This window comes from Podarcis liolepis (genome assembly GCF_965112155.1).
Source record: "Podarcis liolepis genome assembly, chromosome: 6".
NCBI lineage: Eukaryota > Metazoa > Chordata > Lepidosauria > Squamata > Lacertidae > Podarcis > Podarcis liolepis.
This window is the reverse complement of record NC_139559.1, coordinates 41,483,170-41,496,532: the sequence shown is the minus strand read 5'-3', so window position 1 is coordinate 41,496,532 and position 13,363 is coordinate 41,483,170. Positions and strand designations below refer to the sequence as shown.

At 42.8% G+C, this 13,363-nt stretch overlaps 1 protein-coding gene across 2 annotated transcripts in view; it reads left to right on the top strand.

Moving 5' to 3' along the window:
* The window catches only part of TMCC2 (transmembrane and coiled-coil domain family 2), a 101,762-nt gene that overhangs the window by 29,961 nt on the left and 58,438 nt on the right, over positions 1-13,363 (top strand). The gene's annotated exons all lie outside the window — the stretch shown is intronic.

Sequence of the window (13,363 nt, the reverse complement as noted above, 5' to 3'; positions counted from 1 at the left end):
CCAAACCCCACAATTTACTAGTCAGAACCAGCTGCAAAAGACATAGTTGGAATTCTATGCCTCTGAGCGCCTCCTGAGACTAGGAATTTATTTTTGGTACCAGATCTGAATTGAGCTCACAGTCCTTTAGGGCAAAATCCACTTTTGCTTATTAGCGGTTTTCATTGCAGCCGCCCAATTTAGGTAGGAAAAGATTTGTTGTTAAATAGTTGGGAGTCATAAATGTTTTTTCTCAATCTACTACAAATCACCTAGAAAACTACCAGTAGATCCCAATCTACCTTCTGCCTGTGCCTACTGTAGATTATCTAAAAAAGACTGGATTCTAGTCTGCATAGCACTTCAGACCTCTCCCTGCAAAATTCACATTTATTGTGACCACAGAATTTTAGATTTCTATGTTGATTATTCAGTATTCCACTAAGACAGGGATGGGGACCATTTGGCCCTCCAGATGTTGTTGCATTCCATCTCCCATCAGCCCCAGTTGGCATGGTCAATGATCAGGGATGATGGGAGTTGTAGTCCAACAACAGTTGCAGACCCAAGTTTGAGAAACATTGAATTCTAGAGGGCCACAGATTCTCCATCCTGGCACCAAGGCTGCTATGACAGTGAGTCTCTGAATGCAGAGTCTTACTTTCATTGAATGAAAAAAGAACAGCTGAGAACGGTGAACAGTTGACTTGAATTCTGAGTCTAGGCAGTTGCCCTATATCTAGACTGCACCATTTAATGCTAATTCCTTGCACATAAAAAATTAGCATGTTAGGGAGAAGGGTAAACTAGAATCCTCCATGATACCTAGCTTTCTATGTGGAGGGCATTTAATGCATGGGCATTCATTTATGTGAGTCTGTTTCTGTATTTCCACATAGATTGGGCTGGCTGTTATCAGGAAGGATGTAGCGATCACAGATTGCCCACTCTTGTAGCACATTGTGACTATGCTGTTAATGTCAGACATCAGGGCAACTGCTTAATTTATGGGTGTGGACTTGCAGGCCTACAAAGGCAACATTGCATGTCCTACATTGTTTCCTACTTGCTGGTTTTCATGTTGTCTATTTTTAGCATTATGCTTCCTTCCTTCCTTGCAGTAGGCTTGCTTTATGAATGACCTCACTAGTTGGCATCATGGTCAGTCATGCTGCCATTTGATGAGCTAGAACGATATCCAGTAAGTCCATGAAATCTTTGTCATCTGCTGAAAGTGGATGATATCATTTAGCTGTGGGTTTTCAGAATCTGGTCATTTAATGAAAATTCAAGTCAAGACCAACTTGGAGTGGGAGCAACAACTTTAGCAGTTGTTCTACACCATGGGTAGGCAAACTAAGGCCTGGGGGCTGGATCCGGCCCAATTGCCTTCGAAATCTGGTCTGCGGATGGGAATCAGCGTGTTTTTACATGAGTAGAATGTGTGCTTTTATTTAAAATGCATCTCTGGGTTATTTGTGAGGCATAGGAATTTGTTCATTTCCCCCCTCCAAAATATAGTATGGCCCCCCACAAGGTCTGAGGGACATTGGTCCGGTCCCCTGCTGAAAATGTTTGCTGACCCCTGTACAAACACACACGCGCGCGCGCGCACACACACACACACACACACACACAGATCTCAAAAGTTTTCTGCCTGGCCTTGACAGCTGTTGTTTCAGGTAGTGCCTGATTCTGATTCTTTCAGCAGGTTTTTTGTGATTGCTGCAAGCTCACAAATTCAGGAAGCTTTGCTCTCGCTCTGGATCATCTTCATTTTGCCTTAGTGATGATTTCATGTAGTTAAAACTGATTGGCTGAATAGTGCTACCGCATCATCCCTCTCATTATGTGATCCCTGATTGGCTGTGATTGCCCATATGACTTTTTTGAGGGGCGGGGATAACTATGAAGCAGTAGCAGAAACAATGGAAGGCACAGGATTTTAAAAAACTGAATATTTGAACCATTTGCAGGGTTTTTTCTGTCTCTGTGAAAGCAGTTTCCAAGCCAGTAATCATGAAACATTTGGCACTGCTCTAATTAACTTCCCCCATTATATAGATGTTGACAACATTACCACTACCACTGAACGCTATGATTAAAATAAAGTAAAAATATTTAAAATATGCAATTACAGAATTAACTGAATTAACACTGTATAGCGTCAGCATACCCCCTAAAACAGAGTGCACCAGAAAGCCCTAGATCTTTCTTGTCCCATTCTTGTCCCATTTTATGTGCATAAGACGAAGACTCCAAATTTTTTCTGCAGGTTCAGGAACAGAAATCTGAAAATGTTTACCATTTCTAACAGTAGCAAAATTATCTCCTGTCCTTATCTTCCTGCCTAAGAATCACAGTATTAAATAATGTCGCACATGACCTTACTGAGAATCTGGTTAGACAAGGTCTTGCTCTGGGGCTTAGAGCTTGGAGCTGAGTTCTTGTCATGGAGTTAGTTGAGAACTTCCAATGGGACAAGGATTCCAATGGGACAAGCTTAACCACCTGGCCCATGCACAGCTTGCCTGAGATCCAGAGTTGGAGTCTTGTTAGAATAAAGTCATAAACTCAAACAAAAAGGTACCCAGTCCCTGGCAGGGCCCCCCAATCAGTTTGGCCCTCCAAGTCCCAGGGCAAGTGTACCCGGCTGAGCCCCCCTCTCACTTCTGCATGGGCTCAACAGCCATAAAGCCAAGCTATCCTGAGCATCTTTGCAAAGTTTCTCTTTTGGCCAGAGCAACACTGAGAGATATGAAACAGCAATTACCCATACCTGTGAGCTGAATTTTAATGCTGCGTAAGCAGCCCATCTTTACTGAGCAAACGTGTTGTTTTGGGTGCCTGGAAGATGCCTGGGCACGTCTCTGGGTGAAATGAAGGTGGCGGATGTGACTGTGAATATTTTCAGCGAGGGGATTTGGGGGAGTTTGTGAGGAGCTTTGCAAATCCTAAGTAAGGGCTTTTGCAGCTGCTAAGACCTTTCCGCTAGGAGAACAATAAATTGCCTGGTTCCTTTGGGGTCAGGGGGATCAGGCTAATTCCATACTGAAGTCTTGGTATTTTCTTGTCGTTCTGTACATGCACTGTTTGTTGCTCTGTAGACAATATTTCCTATCAAGCAACTGCAAGTAGTAATCAAAGTGGAGGTCATGGATACAGCTGCTTCTCATAAGACAGGATCTTGAACATTGCTTGGAAGATCATGCAAGCATTGCCCCTTGCACATTTGCCAGATGGAAATGTACATTGAAGGGGGGCTGGGATAGTGTTGGGTGAATTCCAATCCCTCACATTATTTTTAGCCCATTCTGAAATCTGGGTCCTGTTGATGTACCTGTGACATATGAGAACTCTGCTGTTGAGACTTGGCTTCTTTTTTAAAATGATGGCAGTATCAAGAGTGCCTCACCCCCCAAACACTCCTCTGGCATCCCAAATCCCCTTCTGCTGCTCTCTCTGATTTATAGCGTATAAATTTCTTGTGTGTATGTGTGGGTGTCTGTGCACATTAGTGTATGGTGGGGTAACTGGCTGCTGCTTATATGCTTACCTGACATACGCTTAGACCTTTATTGTTGTTTTGATCATATCTACATAGTTACAGCACCTGCACTGTGCAAAAGAGGTACAGTCACATGTGTTCTGATGTGTGTGCATGCACAAATGCACACACACACAATCAAATGAGAGACAATATTTCATAGGTGGCAGGGGAACTACCTTTTCATAAATAGGCCAAAAAGTAGATGCCTTGGGTGAGAGCATTGGACCACACAGCCATCAGTACTTCATTGTGACTTGTTAGTAAGGACAGTGGGTGGAATACTCAGGGGTTTTCTTTTTCAGCCTGCCAAAGGTATTGGATCATTGGAACAAAGTTAATGCCAAGTGGTACAGTTTTAAGGTTTCTTTTTTTTAAAAAAAAAATTTGGCCAGCAAGCTAGCCAGCTTGCAGGCAGCTACCATTTACCTTCTCCATTTGGCAGCTCCCTTCTGCCTTCTGTCTTTGACTATGAGTGCTGTCATTTCAAAATGATAAGGGGCTCCTCTGGATGTTTCTCTTACCAACTATAGGATCCCAGGTTTTAAGTCCCCCTTCTCTGAAGACAACATCCTCCAAATCGTTTAGCAGAGGTATCCTGATACCTTTTCCCTGCCCCTCTTTGGGCTGCCAGAGAACATATCCCTTCTCAGTGTCAGAAATAGAACCGATAAAGTCTTGATCCTCAATTCTCTCTTGCTTTGTATCTTACAAAACCAACAGCTGTGTCTCCCTGTAGACTGAGAGAGTGAGTATCGGGACTGGAGAGCTGCAGGCTCCTGCCAAAATGAATCTGAGCTTGGAATGACATCAAGGGTGCCAGCTTGCTTATTTGCCTGGGAGGGTTAGAGATAAGTGAGAGCTGCAATTTTAGCTGATTGCTTTAAAGATGGAAAGCCAGTTGCCTGGCAGAGAGAAACACACACACCAGGATTATTACTGTTGTTGCTGCCGCTGCCGCTGATTGCTATTGATGCATTAGGCAGGCATTCCAGACAGGCTCAGAGACTTAATGTGTGCTGCTCCTGTGTTCCAGTAGTGTCTTGTCATGGTTACAGTGCTTTGCACAGGCTTATAGGCACATGGGTGCTTTTTAATGACCTAAACAGGGATATTCCCTTCCCCTCAATGACTTATGGTCTATCCTCTATGCAGAGCAATTGTGGAAGTATTTGGTACTTGCTAGGTTGACTGACTGACATTTATATTCCACCTTTTCTCCAAGGAGCTCAAGGTGGCATATATAGTTCTCCTCATTTTAACCTTACAATAGTCCTGTGAGGTAGGTAAGGCTGAGAGGCAGTGACTGGCCCCAGTGTAATAAAAACGTACCACTGAGCTATGGTCCTGGCCCTCTAAAGCATAGCCCCATCATTTCTGCATGTTGAGATTCCCAGCTGCATTGAGCCAAAGTTATTCAGTACTGAGCTTATCCAAGGGAGCTAGTTAAACAAGGAAAGAGACCTTAAATTGCAAAAGTCTGTTATTTGGAATTAATTGCACAATTGCTTTTGCATGTTGCTCACAGAGAGACTGAAATTGAGCCATGCTGATTATTATTTTTTTGTCCACTTCATCTGTCTCGACCTCCCCCGGCCTGGTGCCCTCCAGATATTTTGGACCACAACTCCCAGCCAGCACAGCCATGCTGTTGGGGGACTGCATCAGTAGTCCAAAACATATGGGGGGCACCAACTTGGGGAAGGCTGTTGTACATGGTACAGTGATGTGGACCCCAAGTAGTGAGCCAGCACCTTTTCTTGTGACCTCTCTTTTTCCAGCAGCCACACAGGAATAGCTGACAGCTCTCTTCACATTCTCATCTTTCTACATGTGGTCATCATGTGAACCATCTTGAGGAATTTGATGGTGTGCACTCGCTGCCGCAGTTGGACGGCTGCTCTTGAGCATCAGCTGAAGGGTGGAGTGACGCAAACTCTGCACCATAAGGTTATGACAGAGCAGCATTAAAGAGCCTGCTCCTAGCCAGCAGTGTCTTGCATCAGCCACTGACATTATGGCTGAAGCCTCTGGACCTCTGAATGCTGGGACTCGCAAGTGAGGAGAGAGCTCCCATAGGCATCTAGCTGGCTATTGTGAGAACAGAATGCTGGACTAGATGGAGCATCTAGCAGGTCCTTCTTACGCCTTACCTTTCCCACGCCTGAGATCTTTTCTCTGAAGATGCTGAGGATCTGAATTGGGGCTTTTCTTTTTATGCCTGCGCAGCTTAAAAGGCCATTAAACTGCAGCCCATCCTACTTTTATCAGGATGGGCTTTTTTTGTAGCTTCAGCTGCAGATGCCAAATACTTCCAAATTTCTATCAGCCTGACCTTCTGGAAGCCTTGGCTTATTAGAATTGTTTAGACATGCTGGCTTTCATGTTTATCTCACTTGAGCCCCAGAGCTGAGGGCAAGTTAACAAAAGAGAGCTGATAAAGCCAATCGAGAAAGTAGTTGCTGTCAACTTAACAAGAGCAGTGGAAACTACCACAAGGGGCAGTATTTAACGTTTCCCCTGGATTAAAATAAGTTTTTCTCCAATAGTCTGAGAACAAATTGGTAGGCATCTGTGCACTCTCTCTCTCTCCCTGACACAGTTACAGATAGGTAGCCGTGTTGGTCTGCCATAGTCAAAATAAAAAAATTCCTTCCTGTAGCACCTTAAAGACCAACTAAGTTAGTTCTTGGTATAAGCTTTCGTGTGGGTATCTGAAGAAGTGTGCATGCACACGAAAGCTTATACCAAGAACTAACTTAGTTGGTCTTTAAGGTGCTACAGGAAGGAATTTTCTCCCTGACACACTAAAGCTTTCTGGAACGGTAGCTATATTGGTCTGTTCACAAGCAACTCCTCCCAATCCCTGTGTATATTTATTTGACAATAACCCCATCAAACCCAGCAGGGCTTACTTCTGAGAGATCTGCATAGGATTGAGAATTCTAATCTGAGGTGAAGATTGAAGTCCAGCGGGTGGGGGAGTCTTTGTTCTAGATTAGTTCACCCGGAGCACTTTTGTCTCTGCTCATCATCAGATATGGCTCCATCAACTATTGGAACATGGCCCCCAATGGATTACTCTAGTGGGAATGTGGCCCTCAGCAGAAGAAAAGGTTGCCTAGTCCTAATATAAAGGATGAGGCAGGCTATACATTTGAAAATAAAAATCCTGAATAGCAGTAAATTGTAAGGGAGATTCGGAGGTCAACAATGAAATTCTTGGGCAAGGTTCTTGAGTGGGTGGTTGTGAACCAGATTCAAGCGCTTTTGGAGGAAACTGATTCCCTAGAACCATTTCATCTGGGGATTCAGGCCAGGTTGCGCACAGAAACTGCTTTGGTCGCCCCATTTGATTTACCTCTGTTGGGAGAGAAACAGAGGAAATGTGTCCCTCTTAATTCTTCTTGACCCCTCTGTGGCTTTCAGTACCACCTACCATGGTTAGGGATGGGTGGCATTGCTTGCAATACATCAAGGACCAGCTCTCCTCATATGAACTGTGATAATCATCTGAGGCCCTTCTTCATGTGCCCTCTCCATGAGAGGGCTGAAGGCTGGCAACATGAGAATGGCCCTTTCATGGAATGCTCTCCCCAAGGAGGCTCACCTGGCACCTTCGTTACATATCTTTTTGTGTCTGGCCTTTTCAATGTTTCTGGGGGGGGGGTATTGGTTTGCTTTGCTCTTGCTTTTTTAATTATGTATTTTGTGTTTTCATTTTGTATTTTTATGTTGTGAACCATCCTGTGATCTTCAGATGAAGGGCAGTATACAAATTTAATAAATAATAATAATAATAATAATAATAATAATAATAATAATAATAATAAATGCACTGTATGTTGTTGTGGAGGGTCTTCATTCATAGTCTTGCTTGCAATAACATGTTTCTGGTTGTTTAAGCAGAAGTTTTGTTTTGTATCATCTGTGTTTGTATGGTTTTGTAATAAACTTTGGCTAGCACAGTACACTTACTTGAAAATAAATGAATAAATACAAATAAATAAATAAATGAGATAATACACTTCAAACAAACAAACTTCATTAGGAAGGCTGCCAGTATGCAGCTTCCATACAGTCATCTAAGGCAACCTCCAGAGAATATGCTACAGTAATCTAAGGGTCACTTCATATATTACATCTTTAGGTGTGCACCTGTTGTTGTTGTGCGAATGGGATGTCCATATTTGTAGTTGAGTGTACCATGTTTTTAGAAACTAGTCAGGGAGATACAGCTGTCTATAGGTCTCTGCTGACTGTGAGCTCAGGGTTGTTTCTGCAATAAATTGGGGGGGGGGGGTTCCTAAGCCTGAATCTGACAAGATTCAAACAAACAAGTTTCCCAATGTATAAGCATCTGTTTAGCCACATTCACATGTTTGTAAGCTGCAATGCAGAGCAGCTTCCAAAGTCTTGTAAAAACACATTTAACAAATGAAACTATGCAGGCAATGAGGCTGTGAGGCTCTGGAAGAAGCAGCCGTTTCCCCCAGTTATGTTAGCTCTAGCAACTCTAAGGCTCATATGCACCAAGCTGTCCTGTGTTGGCCTCTCTGCACCCTTTGTGGCCTTGGCAAAGTTATCCCCAACCAAACATTAAAAGCTCACGGAAACCATTTGATTAGTGGTAGAAGAGACAGGGCTCGCTTTATTTGGTCGCGATGTAATTTCATAACCGAAAACGAAATGTGGAAGCCACTGCAGATTTCAGTTTCAACATCTGAAGCTAACATTTGGGTCTGAACCAGAAGGATATCCCAAACCACATATTGAATATTTATTTCTTTAAAAACAACTAACTGTTCAAAAACAGGATACTTTTAAAGTTAGCCCAAGATTGATTTATTTTTTTAAAAAGCTTTCTACAAATTGAAATTGAAAACATTTACCCCATACTTACATTAATTTCAGCAAAAGCTTATTTGGGCCCTGAAAAACAAGGGGGAAATAGCCTCTTGGCTCCCGTTCCAAAGGCTTTTATGCCTGCTGTGACTGAGGTGCCCTGTATGATGGGTGCCACCAACAGAGCTTTTCTTGCTTGAAAGGAAACGAAAGGTCTCGGGTGACAGGCTCCTGTTCCACGCTGATACCATTCAGCAGCACAGCGACCTCCTGGCATCCTGATTTATAAATTCAGAAGAAAAGAATCCAGAGGAGAGACACAGATGGATCATGACAACCCACAATTGCCCCTTGAGCGGCTGAAATGAATGTCTTTCTGCGTTACCCTAAAGAGTGAAATGTGATCTTGATCCTTTTGTTGCATGATGAGCAGGCAATGGAAAAGCGGCACCGGCATTTTTCTTCTCTTATTTCAGTTGCCGTTTGGCACGTAGCAACAGCAGACACACACAAGCACATAATGCACCCAGCCATAAGGACCCAAGCAAAAGCCTGGTTGTTGTTGTTGGCTTAAAAAACACCCACCCACGAACCATCCATCTAGCTGTTATTGTGCCTGTGGCAATGGCCCTTTCTGGTTTTTTTAGGAAAAGGTCCTGAATTTTTCACCAAGTTGGAGATAGAATTTTATACAAAGAAAGAACAGCAGGGAAGCTATATTGTTGTTTGTAGAATTTGATGGGAGATCCACACTGGGATTAGTTTGGGCTTCCTGTAGAACATTGTTTATACTTTACCTTTGGGCAGCTTCCTGTCTGCAAGTACATTTGATTATGTATTGCCACAGTAAATTTTTCTGTTATAGTCAAGAATTTTAATTGGTAATTGTTTCTTTCCTTTGCCCTGGTGCATTGTGAGGGCAGTAAAGATGTTTTTCTTCAGAGCTTTCATTGCAGACTTGCCAGGTATCATTCTTAGGACACCCTGGTAATAGTTTCACCAATTTCGAACTGCTAGGTTGGCAGAAGCTGGGGCAGAGCAATGGGAGCTCACCCCATTGCGTGAATTTCAACCACCGACCTTTCAACGGGCAAGCCCAAGAGGCTCAGTGGTTTAGACCACAGCACCACCCGCATCCCAGTGCAAGTAGATAAATAAGTACCACTGCGGCAGGAAGGTAAAGTGTTTCTGTGTGCTCTGGTTTCCATCACTGTGTTCTGTTGTGCCAGAAGCAGTTTAGTCATGCTGGCCACATGGCCCAGAAAGCTGTCTGTGGACAAACACTGGCTCCCTCAGCCAGAAAGCAAGATGAGTGTCACACCCCATAGTCACCTTTGATTGGACTTAACTATCCAGGGATCCTTTACCTTAACTTTTAGTTTCACCACTACATATTTTTAATGGTTTGTAAGATAGTCCAAGCCCTTATTACACTGGGCTGGTGTGTGTGTGTGTGTGTGTGTGTGTGTGTTTGGATTAGGTGGAAGGATTCGTCCACTCTTCTCAGCCAGCTTCCTACTGACTGCTGAGTAGGCATGTGGAGTAGTCCATGGTGGTATCTCTGCTGGCATGGGCAAGAAGAAAGCTCCCAAATGGGGCATTCCAAGTGTGAGGAGGAATAGGGTTGAGCCAAACCTGGATTTGTTGGATCCCAAGTTCATGTCACAGCTGTTGCACATCAGCATTGGGCCCAATCCTCCTGCCCCCACATTGCTTCAATTGCTGTGTATGTCAGGGCTGTGGTGGTACTTTGGTGGGTAGGTTGGATCTGACCTTGCTTTGGACAAAGTTGCTCACCATATTTGGGGCCAATGAGGAATTTTCCCACCAGGTCTATTGACCCTATTGACCCTGGAGGGTTTCTCCTGCCTTGTAGCAATTGTCACAACTTTGGCAGAGAAGACATTGGGTAAAACCTAGTCATAGTCGGAGGGGAGGTTGTAAGCCCCTGCCTGCCCCTCCAAGGGAATGGGGCATCCCACTAAATGGATCCTGGAGGAGGTGCCTCTGTCCAGATGCTCAAGTGGAGGCTAGACTCATAGCACTATTTGAGTTGTCAATCCTGGAGAGGTGGCTCCTATTTGGTGTATGCCATAGGGCCTCCTCGATATTGGTTTGATCCCTTGGCTGATCATCTAGCAGGCAGGTTGGCTGATATTGGTTGACCCAGTGCCTATGCCACACCCATTGCACCTATAATCAATAAAGTTGTGGCCTAATTTGAACCCTATAATGTTGTTATAAGTGGTATTTTGGATTGCAGTGCCCTATTGGGCAGTGAGCTCATGGCACCTGGGCATGCAAAGTCCTACTGGGGCAGGGAGTAGGAGTCAGAATCGTGTCCTTTAACTATAAAGCTGAATTGAGACAAACCCAACCATATGGCAAGATTGAGAACTGTCATTTTTGTTTTGTTTTTAAATCAGCTGAAATCAACATGTGTTAAGCTTATGAAACCACAATTTACCACACTGGGATTCAGTACAGTTTTCAAATACTACTCAGGGTATGGGTTAGGATTTGGATGTAATCCAGAAAATCATCATGATTTGGTTCAGGATTCCAAAATCCCATTTAAGAGTTGACTTGTTTTGTCTACACGAGACTACGGCTCAGAACCAATGCTTTCCTGCTATGGGCTTTTGACAAGGTTCCACCATGGCTCTCATGCTCTTCAATATCTACATGAAACCACATAGTGAGGTCATTTGGAGTTCTGAAATGAAGTGTTAACCAAAAGGCTGACAATACCATGCTCAACTTCTCCTTTTCACGTGAAGCAGAGGAAGTGCTGGGTTGGAATACAGGACCGCAGATGAGAAGCTGCTGCTCATTTGTGACAAGGCAGAAATGCTTTTGGTTAGTGGCTTGTCAGACATAGATCTGGGGCTCACCCTGTTTTGGGTAGGGTTGCCCTTTCCCCAAATAATCGTGCTTGCTGTCTAAAGGATTGATCCTTTTTTCCCAACAGATGTCCAAATGGCTTCTGTTACATGAAGTGTTTTTCACCAAGTGGTGTCCTAGCTGTGACCTCTCCTGACCACAGTTCGTCACAGTTTGGTAATTTCCAGAGTAGATGACTATAATGTGTAGTACATGCACATTACATCTTGGAGACTACAGTTAGTACAAAATATACAACTGCTAGACTCTGAACTGGGAGTGGCTCAGGGGAAATTGCCTTGTTATTTTTTTAAAAACACATGCACTGTCTATTTCTGAGCTCAATTCAAAGTGCTGATGATTACTTTTTAGAGCCCTTACTTTTTAAAGTTGAAGGACCACCTTTCCCCACACAAACATGCCCCTATACTTAGGTCATTGTTGGGGCGCCTTCTGTGGGTGTCCTAACCTAGTCAGGCAGAAAGAGGGCCTTCTCGACTGTGGCACCTAGTGATGTTAAATTCTCGAGAATAATCTTTTGGAGAATATTCTCGATTAATGAGAACTTAGAGAATTTTCATTTAAAATAGGAGAATATTCATTTTAATGCATTGAAAATGATATAATTTTAATGCATTGAAAATGATATAATTAGTTAATATACATGTTTATTCATGGGTAAACTTGTTCAGATGGCAACCAAAAACTGTACAGATACTTTTATTCAATGGGGCAATGCAGTGAATTCACATTCTTTGATTTTTTGCACCAAACTTGAAATTGAAAATTCAACGTTTGTGGAGAATATTCTCCAGAGAATTTTCTAGTAGAGAATATTCTCACCTCACATCACTAGTGGCACCCCATTTTCAGAATGTGTCTCCCACTCTCAGGCCCTTTGAAACGGTTTTATTTTGCTGTTTGATTGCTTTTGCTGTTCCAATGTCTTTCATTTCTTATTTTGATTAGCTGTATTTTTCTATTTGTCAACTGATAGCTGCCCTGAGAGTAGAATCCCAAGGGGGGAGAACATATTTTTTTTCCAAAATTTAAAAATAAACAAATTATCATTCATTCAATTTCTCTCTCTCTCTTTTTGGCAAATTTGGGAAAGCAATAAGAATTAATTGGCATTTATTTGATTTCTTACCTACACTTCACCACAAGTTTCCACAGTGGGTTACAGCCAGTGTTTTTTTCATCTTCTGGGGGTACGCATACCCCTAAACTTTTTGTGAATCTTTGTCCATTTACTGTATTTATTTTCCCCAATTTGAACTATAAAATGGTGATTTTCTTGAGTCAAAATGAGAGTACTCCTAAACTTTTTTTAACAGCAATTTAAATTGCCATATTAAAAACCATTTAAGACAAATCACTGTTACAAGAATAAAGTGGGTGCCAAAATATATAAAGCTCAAGTGTCCAGGATAAAGTGGTGTGCCCTCAGCAAATAGCAGGAACTATGCAATGAAGGTGACAGACTCACCTCTGAGGGGAGGGAATTGCACAGCTTAATGGCTGCCACAGAGAATGCCCTTTCCTGCCCCCTTTGCTGATCTTAGCACATGAGAGGGCTTTAGGAAAGGAGGCAGTCTTTCAGATATTTGAGGGGCTAAGTCCTTGATGGCTCTAAACACTGATGTGAGCACCTTGAATTGGGCCTGGAAACCAGCCAGCAACTAGGTAAAAGATTAAAAATGGATTGTGTGAAGTGGCTTTAGCTGAGATTATAAAGTGGGCCCTCTTTATCTTCAGTGCAGAGTAGGATTGCCACCATTTTCATCGCTTAGGCCCTGTGTATCTTGAATAGCTGCATCATAAGCAAAAATTTAGGGCATGTGTCCTTCTGACAAAACAGGACCTGTCCCAGAAAAAAAGCTGGCAAGTCCCTGTTTTGATGGTTCTTTTTGTTCTGTTATGCACCTGTTAATAGAATAGTAGGATGTTTATAAACAGAGACTTACTCAAAAGGCTCTAGTATTAAAGACAGCATCTTGTTCTCCTACTTGTTAGCATGCATTCATGTTTTAGTTTTCTAATGTCCATCTAAAAGCTGAGACAAAACTGGTGCCCCATTAAATATATATATATATGCTGTAGTTAACA